The sequence below is a fragment of the Elephantulus edwardii genome, unplaced genomic scaffold, assembly GCF_000299155.1.
Source record: "Elephantulus edwardii isolate Elephantulus edwardi_28Jun2011 unplaced genomic scaffold, EleEdw1.0 scaffold00105, whole genome shotgun sequence".
Classification (NCBI taxonomy): domain Eukaryota; kingdom Metazoa; phylum Chordata; class Mammalia; order Macroscelidea; family Macroscelididae; genus Elephantulus; species Elephantulus edwardii.
In genome coordinates, this window is record NW_006399855.1 from 9,132,322 (window position 1) to 9,145,669 (window position 13,348).

Below are 13,348 nucleotides of genomic sequence, written 5' to 3' on the forward strand. Positions count from 1 at the left end.
ATGCCTTCAGTGTAGCATGAACTTCTTTTCTTTGTTACCACTGGTTCTTGATTATATAATGCTTCCTGAAATTGTTCTGTATTGATAGATTCTTTTTGGTACGATATATTCCTTTTACTGTCGTCTTTTGATGCTTCTTGCATCATTCAAGATTTTGCCCACAGAATCCAGGGTATTGCAACTCTTTGCTTGAATTTTTTCTTCAATTATTCCAGCTTGAGAAATGCTGAGTATGTTTTTCCCTTTTGATTTTCTAATTTCAGCTCTTTGCACATTTCATTATAATACTGTTTTGTCTTCTTAAAATGCCCTTTGAAATCTTCTGTTCATCTCTCTTATTTCTACATTTCTTCCTTTTACTTTTGCTTCTTTGCATTCCACTTTGATCTTACATTCCTCCTCCTTGTCCTATAATGACCTTTTGTTTTCTTTAGGTGTTGATGACATCCAACAACTCATCTATTATGCGGTCGTTAGTGTATCATCCACGATATAAGAACAAGGTACTCCTGTGCCTCATGAACTCTACTCCTGTCATGTTGACCCTTTCAGATTCCAAACATGTTGTTCTGTCAGTAGATGATGATTCCAATTTGAATGTGGTCACATCTTTTGACAGGCAAGTAGAGCATATGTACACCGGAAATGCAAAGGGCAAAGTAAGTCTAGGTTGCTGTAAGGTGGTCCTGTCAGCCTTTGCTATGCCATTGACTGGCTTATTGCATGTTCACTTCTTCCTCCTCTTAGATTTCTTCTGCTCTCATAGTGACCCTTGCACAAAAAGACCTTTAAGTGATACAACAATCGTTTTTCTATTTGCCGTACTGAAAAACTTAGAGTAGCTGTCATGCTCAACACTGCCATGTTGTTGCTATTATGTGTCCTTGAGTCCCTTGCGACTCATAGCGACCCTATGTACAACAGCCCTAAACTCTGCTCTGTCCTGTGACAATTGCACTGTCTCTGACATTCCTATCTTGATTACTCCAGTCACTGAATCAATCCACCTCATAGAGGGCCTTCCCCTCTTGCTCTGTCCCTCCACCCTACCAAAGACTGGTCCCTCCTTACAACATGTCCAAAGTATGTTAGACAGAGTCTCAGAATCCTTGCCTCCAAGGAGCCACCCTATTTAACCCTTTCCAGGATGAATCTGTTTGTTTTCCTAGCAGTCCATAGTACCCTCAATACTCTTCTCCAGCACCACAGCTCAAAGGCATCAATTCTCCTTCTATCCTCCTTAGTCAATGTCCAACTCTCTGATGCATAACAAGTGATAGCAAAGACCATGGCCTGTATCAGACATATCTTAGTCTCCAGAGAGACACCAAGTCAAATACCATAATGATCATTCATCATGTACAATGTTTAGAGGAGCTTCCAGATAGACTCAAGTTGGGAAGCAGGATTGGCATCCACCTCCTAACCTAGATGCCTCTGGAAACTCTATAAACTTTATAAAGGTATAGAAATAATGTTAGTTATAGAACTGAGTTCAGGTCTTTTGTGAAAGGGTTGCTACGAATCGTATTCTACTTGACGATGCTTAAACACTGCTAAGTGTAGCTGATGTTAGATGGATCTTGGCTGAAAGCAGGGAATACCAGAGGAATGTCTATCTGTGTTTCATTGACTATGCAAAGGCATTTGACTGTGTAGATCATAACAAACTGTGGCCGACTCTGAGAAGAATGGGAATCCCAGAACACTTGATCGTTCTAATGCGAAACTTATACTTGGACCAGGAGGCAGTCGTCAGAACAGAGCAAGGGAACACTGCAGCGTTCAAAATTGGGAAGGGCGTACGCCAGGGATGCGTCCTATCTCCATACCTTTTCAACCTATATGCAGAACAGATTATCCGGGAGGTTGGGCTCTATGAGGAGAAATGTGGGGTCAGGATTGGTGGACAATTTATCAACAATCTGCGTTATGCGGATGACACAACCCTGCTTGCTGAAACTGAGAAGGACCTGAAGCGCCTGCTGCAGAGTGTCAAGGACTGCAGCCTACAATATGGATTGAGGCTCAATGTCAAGAAGACAAAGATTCTCACCGCTGGACCAATTGGCAGCATCAGGATGGATGGTGAAGAGATTGAGATTGTACACAGCTTTAGTTTGCTTGGCTCCACAGTCAACAGTCTTGGCACCAGCAGCCAGGAAATTAAAAGGCGCATTGCCATGGGAAAGTCTGCTGTTAGGGACCTCTCCAAAGTGCTGAAGAGCAATGGTGTTTCTCTGGAGACTAAAGTGCTTCTGATACAGGCCATGGTTTTTGCAATCACTTGTTATGCATCAGAGAGTTGGACAGTGACCAAGGAGGATAGAAAGAGAATTGATGCCTTTGAGCTGTGGTGCTGGAGAAGAGTATTGAGAATACCATGGACTGCTAGGAAAACAAACAAATTTGTCCTGGAAAGGGTTAAACTGGGTGGCTCCTTGGAGGCAAGGATTCTGAGACTCCATCTAACTTACTTTGGACATGTTGTGAGGAGAGACCGGTCCTTGGAGAGGGATAGACATCATGCTTGGGAGGGTGGAGGAATGGCATAGGAGAGGAAGGCCCTCTATGAGGTGGATTGATTCAGTGACTGGGATAATTGGGATGGGAGTGTCAGAGATGGTGCGATTGGCACAGGACAGAGCGAAGTTTAGGGCTGTTGTACATAGGGTCGCTATGAGTCGCAGGTGACTCGACAGCACATAACAACAACAACAAGTGAGATTAGTGTTATATAGAGGAGCATTCTTCTACTTGGTATGTCACTCTTTGTCAATGTGCTGTATGATTTGCTATGATGCTGAACCTTGTGCCACTGGGGTATCAAATACCATAATGGTTTCCCAGTGTGGACAGTGTTTGGTGGAGCTCCAAGTTGTAAAATATTATGTAAAACATTAATGTTATAAAACATTACATGATGTAAACCCATCATGTACAGTGTTTAGAGGAGCTTCCAGATTGATTCAGGTTTGGAAGCAGGAGTTTGCAACCACTTCCTAAACCACATGCCTCTGGAAATTCTATGAACTTGGAGAAAAGACAATAGTTATGAAAAGGCATTAGGTCTTTTGTTCATAGAGTCACTATGAGTTGTGCTCAACTTGACAGCCATCAACACCACCACCAACAGTGTTCAGTACATCAAATCTATTCTTGAGATAGGTTTTTTAAAAATTCAGTTAGAATAGACTGAAGGTCATATTTTGGTTTTCATGGATTTATTTTCATTTTATTCAACCTCAGTTTGAACTTGTGCATGAGTAATTGATGATCTATTCCACAGTTAACCTCTAGCCTTGTTTTGACTGCTTCTCCATTGACTCAACAGATATAGTCCATCTGATTCCTTTGTAGTTCATCAGGTAAGGTTTAATAGTTTGCTATTTATATATTTTAAGAGATATTTATCGTGGGTTGCTTCTGACTTATAGCAACTCTGGAGGATGGAGTAGAATTAGCTAGCTATAGGTTTTCTTAAGCTGTGAATTTTCAAGAAAGTAGACTTCCTCATTGTTTTAGATCTCCAGGCTCTTTTCTGAGATAGAAATCAATGGAGAAGTTACAACCCCATCTCTGAAGATCAAAATCAATAAGGAAGTCTACTTCCTTGAAAATTATAGCCTCAGAAAGCCTATGGACAACTCTGTACCCATATATGACCCTCAGGTTGGTTTTCAGAGGCAGTTTATCACAGGGGGGGATTTCTCACCCCTTTCCCACAGAACTTCCGACATGGCCTTTGCCTCAAACCATGTGCTTTGGGCATTGCAGCACAGCTTTTTGCCACTCGGCCACCAGAGCTTCATCCCATGTTGTTGTTTGTTGTTATGTGCCATCAAGTAGTTTGTGACTCATAGCAACCCTATGTGCAAGAGAACTAAACGCTGTTCTATCCTGTGCCAACATAGCCATCTCAAACGCACTTATTCCCACTGCTCCAGTCACAGAATCGATCCATCTCATCAAAGGTCTTCCTCTCCTTTGCCGCCCCTCCACTCTGCCAAAAATGATGTTACTCTCCAAGGACCAGTAATTCCTTGCAACATGCCCAAAATATGTCAGACAAAGCTTCAGAATCCTTGACTCCAAGAAGCATTCTGGCTTCACCTTCTCCAGGATAAACCTGTTTGTTCTCTTAGCCGTCCATGGTATATTCAACACTCTTCTCCAGCACCAAAGCTCAAAGGCATCAATTCTCTTTCTGTCATCCCTATTCACTGTCCAACTCTCTGATGCATAGCCCGTAATTGCAAAGACTATAGCCCAGATCAGGCACACCTTAGTCTCCAGCCTGATGTCGTTGTTCTTCAGTACTCTTGAGAGGTCCCTCATAGCCGACTTTCCCAATGCTATTTGTCTCATGATTTCCTGGCTGCTGTTACCAAGAGTGTTAATTGTGGAGCCAAGCAAACTAAAACTGTTAACTGTTACCCGATGCCATAGGTTGCTATAAATCAGAATCAGCTCATGAGCAGTAGGTTTATGTTATAAGCCCAATGAGACCCTTTATGATTTTACATGGTGTTGAATTCAACTTCATTCATACACAGAGGAAAAATTGTTCCAGGGCCACAGATCACATCCCAGTGGTGGTTTGTTGTTTGGCTGTTTTTTTTGCCAGTCCCATCATAAGGGTGTTGGATGAAAGAAAATATTTTCATACAAATCTTTAGCTCCATAGTAAAAAATAAGATGTATCCTAGTGACAATGGCTCACCATCCAGCTTTCAGTTTTAAGTAGTAATGCTTTATATATATTTTTAAATCATTTAAAGATATTTAAATAGAATTAAACGTTAATAAAAACTGCCCAAGCTGGTGAGTATATTCCAAGTCATATAATTCTGTAAGACAGAGTGGAATTGCCCCATAGGGTTTCCTAGGCTGTAAATCTTTGTGGAAGTTGACTGCCACATTGTCTCCTGCAGGGTGGTTAGTGGGTTCAAATCTCCAACGTTTTGAAGCATTAACTCTTCAGTCACTGCCATGAAGTTGAACTGGCTCATAGCTCACTCTCCAGTAGGTTTTCAAAAGCTTTGCATTGAATGGGAAGAGATTTTTCATCTTTCTCCTGTGGAGTGGTTGGTGGGTTCAAACCAGCAGAGAGGAGTCATCATTTGGTTAGCAGCACAGCTTAGCATCCACTAGGCTTGTTGTTGTTGTGTGTTTTCAAGTCAGAACTGACCCAGCAGGTTTTGAGAGGCTGTAAATCATAGGAATGTGGGGGTGGGGATGGGAGGAGTGGAAAGGGAAGTGGGGAGATTACCTATCCTCCAGAGCAGCTGGTGGATACAAATTGTGTGCCTTTGGGATTGCAGAGCAGCTTCTTATTACTAAACCACCAGAGTTCCCTACAATGCTACTTGTTGTTAGGGCTGTTAGGACTCTGACTCATAGTGGTGACCCTATGAACAACTGAATAAACCCTGTCTTTTCCTGTACCATCCTCACAGTCTCGGACATACTCAACCCCATTTCAACCCCATTGCTGCAGTCACTGTGCAGCCCACCTGGTTGAGGGGCTTCGTCTCTTTTGTCACCCCTCCACTTTCTCAAGCATGATATCCCTCTCCAAAGAACAAACTCTCCTAGCAAGGTGCTCTAAGTATGTGAGAAGAAGCTTCATCATCTTTGCCTCTATGGATCACTCAGGCTGTACCTTCTCCAAAATGAATCGCTTGTGCTTTTGGTAGTTCGTGGGATATCTTCTACTACAACTCCTATAATATAAACTAACCCACTATCATTTGGTGGATTTCCTACACATAGCCATCCTCTGTGAATTTTTAAAGGAGGAAATTTTCCTTTTTCACAGAGTGGCAAGAATTCAAACTGCTGACATTTTGGTCTAACCTTTTTGGTTAAAAGTATGGCACATAATAGATGATATCACCAGGGTGCCTTTATATAATAGACTCCAATTCTAAGTCCAGATAGACTCATAGCTGATCCTACAGCAGGCTTACAGAGGCTGTAAATCTCATGAGAATAAATTGTCCATCATTCTCTCAGGAGATGCTCGTGGATTTGAACTCATAGGTTGGGTCACATTTGGGCTAGCAGTACAACTTCCTATGGAGTAGACCACTAGATACCATATTACATATTATCATTTATGCCAAACATCACAAGAGTATCTAGTAGTCTAGTAGAAAATAAAAACTCACACTCACTGCAGTTGAGTTGACTACAACTCAGAGGATGCCCCACTGGGTTTCCGAAGTTGTAAATGTTTATGGAAAAAGATAACCCATCTTTGTCCTACGGAGCAACAGTGAATTCAAACTGCTGACCTCTTTTGGCATTGAAACATGTAACATACCATACTACCAGAACTCCTTCGTACAAAATAGTTACTAAATAAATCTCTCCTCCCATGTCTCCCATCTTTAATTGAACCAATAACTTAGATCCAAGGATCCAGGTCTTGAGCTGGAACTATCCACGAAAACTGTCACTTAATCTCTGTGGACATGAATTTTCTTGCCTCTCTTACTGGCTGCAAGTAAGACTGAAAAATCGAAAATATTATGCTTACTATAAACTAAAATAAGCTAAAAGCTCCCAGGAAGCTCTGGTTTCCTAGTGCTAGGAAATCGTACTGCAATCCCAAAGGAATGATGTTCAAATCCATCAGCTGTTCCCTAGGAGAAGGATGGAGAAAATCTCCTTCCCTGTGATTGGAGGAGGATGACTTCAGCATTTTTTCACTGCAGGGCTGAGAAGGCCTTACATTCTTCCCCAATTGATGTTCACCCTATTTTCTTTCTTTATGATCCCAGAGTTTATATTTTTGCTATTTCAAAACTGTTAAACACAGACTTCAAATTATAGCAAGTAATCTGTGACTTGAAATGGAGTGGCTGTTAGGTGCCATTAACTTGGCTATGACTCACAGTGACCTTAAGAATAACAGACTCTTGCTTTCTTGTGTGCGGTCCTCACTATCTCTGTCATGCGTAAGCCCATTGTTAACAGTCCATCTTGTTGAGAGTCTTCCTGTTTTTCTCTGACTCTCTTCCTTTCCTTTTCCCAAGACATTATGTCAAAGGTAGACAACAAGCCATTAGTGTGTGAGATGAAGTCTAACCATCCTTGTCTCTTAGGAGCACCCTGGTTGCACTTCCTCTGAGATATGACTATGTTTCTTTACTGTCCGAAAGGGCCTAGGTGAGGTTCGATTCCTTCATTTGCCCATAGCAGGAAAGAAACTAAGCTTTGAATAATACAAGGTCACACAGAGAATCTGTAATAAGACAGTTGTTGTTGTTGTTTGATGCCGTTGAGTCATAGACAACTCATAGCGACCCTATGAATGAAAGGCCTGAGCACTGTTCGTACATAGAGTTTCCAGAGGCAAGCCATTTCAGAAGTGGATGCCGCTCCTGCTTCCAGGCTTGTTTTAGTCAGAAAGCTCCAGCAAACACTGTCCACTATGAAAACCAGATTAGTCACAGATAAATCAAAAGTGAACAGTTCTCAGTCATCTCTACACTGTTGGAGTTATGACTTTGTCTTAACACAGGGAATTATGGTGGTATAGTTGGTAGCAACTGGTAACCACAGGGACAAAAAGAAGGCAGCCTCTGAAACTCAACGGAGGGTCACGATGAGTCACAAGTGACTCCACAGCAGAGAGCCTGAGCTAGCTATCTCAGTAAAACTCTTTCCAACGAAATGATAAGTACACTGTAAATGAAGACTCATTTCAAACCTTTGAAGGTCAATTAGGGTTAATTGCACCCCTTACATTCCTAAGAGCCTTAAGATTCAAAAAAGCAAAAGAAAAAAAAAGGAAAGTGTGTAACAATGAATGAATGGAAATCCAAAGTTTCTGTAAACTTTCATTTTAAAAAAATTCATATATATACTAAAAGATAGAAGGAAAAAAAGAAAAAAGGAAGAGAAGCATCAGCCTCAATTTAAGACTGTTAAGAGTTCAACACTGGAAAGGTTTCTAAATTCTTCTGTGGATTATTTATAAATAACTCCTTGTGCTTCCTCAAGTGTGGACAACGCAATGATCAACATTCAACCTGATGAGGACCCAATACCTTTCCATCCATGGGACCACCCAGCTCCTCTGAGAACAGGGGGTGAGTTATCCACTTGTAAGCCTCTTGAGTTGAATGATATAATTTCTGCCCAGTGACAAGCTCCACTTTCCTATTGTAATTTGATTCCTGGTCCAATAGCTTTTTCCTAGTACATGGTCTTTAGGTATAGATGTTAGGGGGAAAGGTTGAAAAAGAATATGAGAAGGAATAATTTTAAACTTCAAACTGCTGATCTTAGGAGGATAATAGAAAGGCACTCTCCTAGGTTGCTAAGCAGAAAATACTTTTGATTTAAAGCCTTGAGCAGAGAGAAAAGTGCACAACCTCTTGACATATTTGTTGATGGCCTCCCAAACAACTAGTGTCTTTCAGGGGGAAAGATGAGCAATCTCCTTCCATATGATTTATAGCTCCTAAAACCCAATGGAGGAGCTGTGAGTCAATTCTGACTCTACTACTTAACTTGAGTATGCCTAATATCTTATATATTAAAGACAGAATGACTCTTTTTACTCACTGGGAAATACTAAGAGATGTAAAGTAGGTATGAGTGAATTGTTCAACTTTTTTCCTTGGTGTTCAGACTAATGCAATCAAAGTTAAGTGACTATTTGTCTTTATTTTAAATAATACAAGCTAACTAATGTACTTTGGATTTTCAACTCTTATGTAGTCATTTTTACAAGGGAATAGATGTAGAACATGTATGACAGCAAAGCTTTTAAACTGTTATTTTGGATTCCTAATTTCAGTTATATTTATTTAAAACCACATCTAAATATTTTTTACAATCAATATATAAAACTTTAATATTTTGTGTAATTTAGCCTTTTTTCATGTCGGACTCCAAAGCCCCTTTGAAGTTGTAACTTAAGATAAATAGCTTCATATTAATGGTTATAAATATCATAGTTTAGCTGACATAGTTTCGTAGTTTGTGAGTGAAATAACATTTAGAGTAAACTGGTGTGATTACAGATTTATTTTTGCCAAGATCTTCGGTAAATGTTCACTGTGGAGGGATCTTAAGGTGTTAATCATAGTGAGATTAAAGGCTAAAATTTCCTGAGTTAGAGTCTATTATGACAACTTTTAAAAAGCCTTCACCATTTTAAAAGTGACTGAATTTTACCCTTGACTGAATATGCTGGATTATTCCAACCCCCCACCTTTAATTGATTTAGGGTGGCTCCTCCGTCTGGTACCGATATCCCTAAAGTGTCTGGTTCTGAAATAAAAATGATCGTTGGAAAGTATTGGAGTGGGATGAAGGGGCCACTTTAATTGCCTCCGGGATTCTTCCAACCAATTTTCATTTTCCTTATTGGTGTCCTTGGATAAAGGAGAATGGAGGGAGGATGTAACAAGAAAGCCAAGAAATCTAGAAAAAGTCACGTGGAAAGTACAATATGAACTTAAAAGAGAACATAAAACTTCCCAATACACAACATTTTAACTTGTTGGGTTCCCCCTCCCCCCGCAAGAAAAAAGGGTAATAATGAAGTCATTGTGTATTGTGAGTTCATGATTTCATCCCTTAATCATGATGACAAAAACCAAACTACTCCACACTGCTTTTTAGACCCACTGGCAAAGTTACAGGAGTCTGAATAAGTAAAAGCATAGAGAAGCTCGACTATTTTAGCACAATGACATACGATGGATGCGTACAGTCATCTAATTAGACCTCAAGTGTTCTTTTGCATTTGTTTTTATTCTGAGAAAATAACGTTCTGCGTTCCGTGCATAATAATGACTTTAAACTGGTAAACAAGCCTGGAGACCACACAATGGCGGGTGCAGCTCCTTGTCGCCACAGCTCTTAGAGAGATCACCATTTCTTCCTCCCGAACCACCCGGAAGTCCTGCAGAGCGGCGGGAAGGGCAGCACTTCACTCCTGGCGGGTAGAGTAAGGCTGTGAGGTTAGGGACGCCTTTGGGAGGGACACAGGCAGTCGGTGGGGGCCAGAGCCAAGCTGGTGGGCTCAGAGGTCCGGAACTGGGCTTGCTCAGGCACTCAGAGCCCCTGCGGCCATTCAGGAACTAGTGCCACTGGACAGGAGAGTGCGCAGATCGAGTCTCTTGGCTGCAAGTTCTCCAGAAAGGAACTAAGAGGTTGAACCTTTTGAGACCAAGGATCAAAGCGAAAATATCTGGACTTCACACCTTGGATTGCTTGAGATCTGTTGCTGTTGGACTGTGTTTGAAGTTGCTTCAGGGCACAGAAGAAGACTGTTGGTAGGAGGCGAAGGTAATGTAAATGGGGTCGAGTTTAGTTTCAGGTTCACCGATGATTCCCTTTTGAATTCGAACTTTTCCGCTGAGTAACCTTGGCCTGACTCAACCTTGAGTCTCTGATTGCTTTGGGGTATTATCAGGAGGCTTACCTGTCAAGTGGAAGTGTGCTTACAAACTATGTGACAAGACGAGTGAACCCGTTTTAGACCTTGTAAAGCTCAATCCAAATGTAAGGAAATGGGATTTTTGCAGACTGGAAGTGCACGGAGTTTGATTGCATTCTATGTGCGCTCTGAATCTGCTAGCCTATCTTTTTGTCTTTTCGGTAGAAGAATGACACTGGCTGGAGAAGGCTTGCTAGTCCCTGTTCCCAGCAAGTCCCTCCAGAAGTTGCACTGGGTCAGCTGATTGGAATGTGAGCAGGTGGGGGTGGAATCAGGGGTGTAAGGGGATTAGCAAGTGCAGGACCCCTCTAATGCCTTTCTGCGTGTTGTCTGCATCTCTGACCCTCAGCGTCATCTCTAGGTCCCCAAACTGCCTCAGACCCTCCTGAGCAGCAAAACCTCTGTTGAATTCCACTTGCTGTCAGTCCTTGAGATTGTCCGTTCTGGGCTGGCCCGGTGAAATGATAGCAGCCCCGCCTGTGAGGCTATAGACCACACAGAGGTAGGGGGCGCTTCCCTTCTTTCAGGGAGAGGGAGGGTGGGAGGAGCTGTAAACCCAAAGGAGCCTCAGCGCCAGGTTTCCCTAGCCCTCCCTACCTGGGGCATGATACAAGATAGAACTCTTTGGGAGCAATAAGCGGACAAGGAATTGGGACCCTGGGAATTTTCTGCTGTGCAATACAGCTAAAAAAAACCTGACCAAACGTATCCATTTTGCATTCCCAGAAAAATAAAATATCAAACCAAGCTAGCATTTCACTGCCTCCCCAGTAAAGGCAACATCTTTCTCTGAAGTTCTGTCAGTAGTCGCCAGTATTTTTTTCTACTTAGGGTCTATTTCGTTTAGTCACTGTCCATCAGTTACCAATAAAGCCCGAGAATTCCTTTTACTCTCAATTCTGAGTTCTTCTGTCTTTCAGACTTGGCTCCCACACACCCCTGGCAAAGTGTTCACTGGGCTCGCCACAGGCTTGAAATTAAGCTCTGGATGGGGCGGCACTATCTCTAATTCACTCCTAGAGATCGCTGGGGGCATGATTTTGCTAAATTTTCTGAAAAGGTTCCCTTCTACTTCCCATCCTGTGAGAATTAGCCTATGCCAGGCTCACCCCTGCCCAGGCGAAGTCCCAGGAGATTGGCTGTTTGGATCAGTGATCAGCGTTACTTGGATATTGTCCCAGCCCAGCAGAACACAATTTGCAAGCTCTTCTGAGCAGTTGCAACTTAATTTTCTGCCCCTTGGGGCATGTTTCCCTGGAAAATCTCTCCTCCACTCCATTCCGCCATCCCTAAAGAGCAAGGAATCCTTTGAATCCCCTTAGAAATCGCCCTTTTAAGTTCTGGGTAGGGCAGGGTGGGTGGGGCAAAGGATACTTACTATAATTTAATTTCTCTTCATGAGAAACGAGCCATCAATGAATAAAAGTGCAGGTTACTGCACTTGATCAACAAGAGCAATTACTCAAGGAAGAAAAAGAATTGAGTCAAAAGCTTGATTTTTCCAAGATAATTTTGCCAAAACACTTGCAGTTTGAACTTTTTACAGATTGTGCATGAAGATAAAAAAGAAAGCAGAAAAGGAGCGTGGGATGGGGAGGAAAGAGAGTGAGCATGAAATTTGTGTGTGAGAGTGTGTGGCAATGGGTGGGGGGTATTGTGTGCTGAGATCAGGGCGCAGTGGGGGGGACAGAGAAAGCAAGTGAAGAACATAACACAGGCTAATTGGCTTAAGAAATTTTGCAAGCGCTGGAAAAGGTCATTGAAGGAGTTCGCTGCATTAAAAAAAAAAAAAAATCTTAAAAGAGAGTGTCGGGCATGCGCACAGAGAGGATGCCATATTGGAATGAGCTGTAGTGAGAGTGGAGGACGAGAGCCGGCGTGTGAGCAAGATAGAAGGCAGCCGGCAGGGAGCGAGCGAGCAAGCGGGTGAAGGAGAGCGAACAGAGCGAGTGAGCCTGCCCGGCTGCCCTCATCGGATGTACCCAGGGTGCTGGGCCTTCTTCCAGCCAAGGGGTAGAGAAACTTCATCAGGTAGGACTCTGCTCCAGCCGTAGTTCCCAGGCATCCAGGCTGTAGGAGAGATCTTGGGCTGGCAGGTTGAGTGTGGTGGTCAGCTTTCCCCAACCCCCCAGTTTATTTATGAAAAAAAAGGGGGGGGGAGCTTGAGCTGGCCAGGGTGGGGGGAAAGAGAAAAAGAGAGGGGAAGGAGAAAAAGCACCACCACTTCAGCAAAGCTCAGAACTCGGATCTGCGCGCTGGAGGCTGTCATTTTTGTTTCCCCCTTTTCCTTTCGCTGCTTTGCTTCGCTTTGAAAAAGCTCGGTAGTATGTGGAGTTGCAAAGTGTTCTCTGCCTTGTGCAACCAGCACTTCCCAAGCCTGCAGCGGAGCCCCCACCCACGGCTCACCTTCTTTATTTGTTCCCCCATTTTAGCCACCCAGCACCCTCTCTCCTTATCCTTGCTCCCCTCATCTCTATTCCTCCTTAGTTTGTGTGTGTTTGGAGTATGTGCATGTGTGTGTTTATGTGTTGGGGTAAAAGGTGATATGAATTCAAGACAAGGGGGTTAAAAATAGGTATATGGAGTCGTCCTTCTGGAAACATTTGTTTATGCTGCCAAAATGAAATTGTCAATAGTAGTTTCGGTGCAGGCTTCAGCATGATTTTTTTTGTTTTTTAAAGTAATATCCTGTCACTTGAAGCTTTCCTGTTGTCTACTCTACTCTCCTTTCAGAACAACTAACCTGATCTGGCTCCGGAGGTTTTTTGTATGTTTTCGTGAAACTCACCAAAGGATAACTGCACAAGCTGCTACATATATTTATTTATTTTGACATGTGGCTGCGGGAAGGAGATTTAGCCAGGAGAGAGGCGAGCTTTGAGG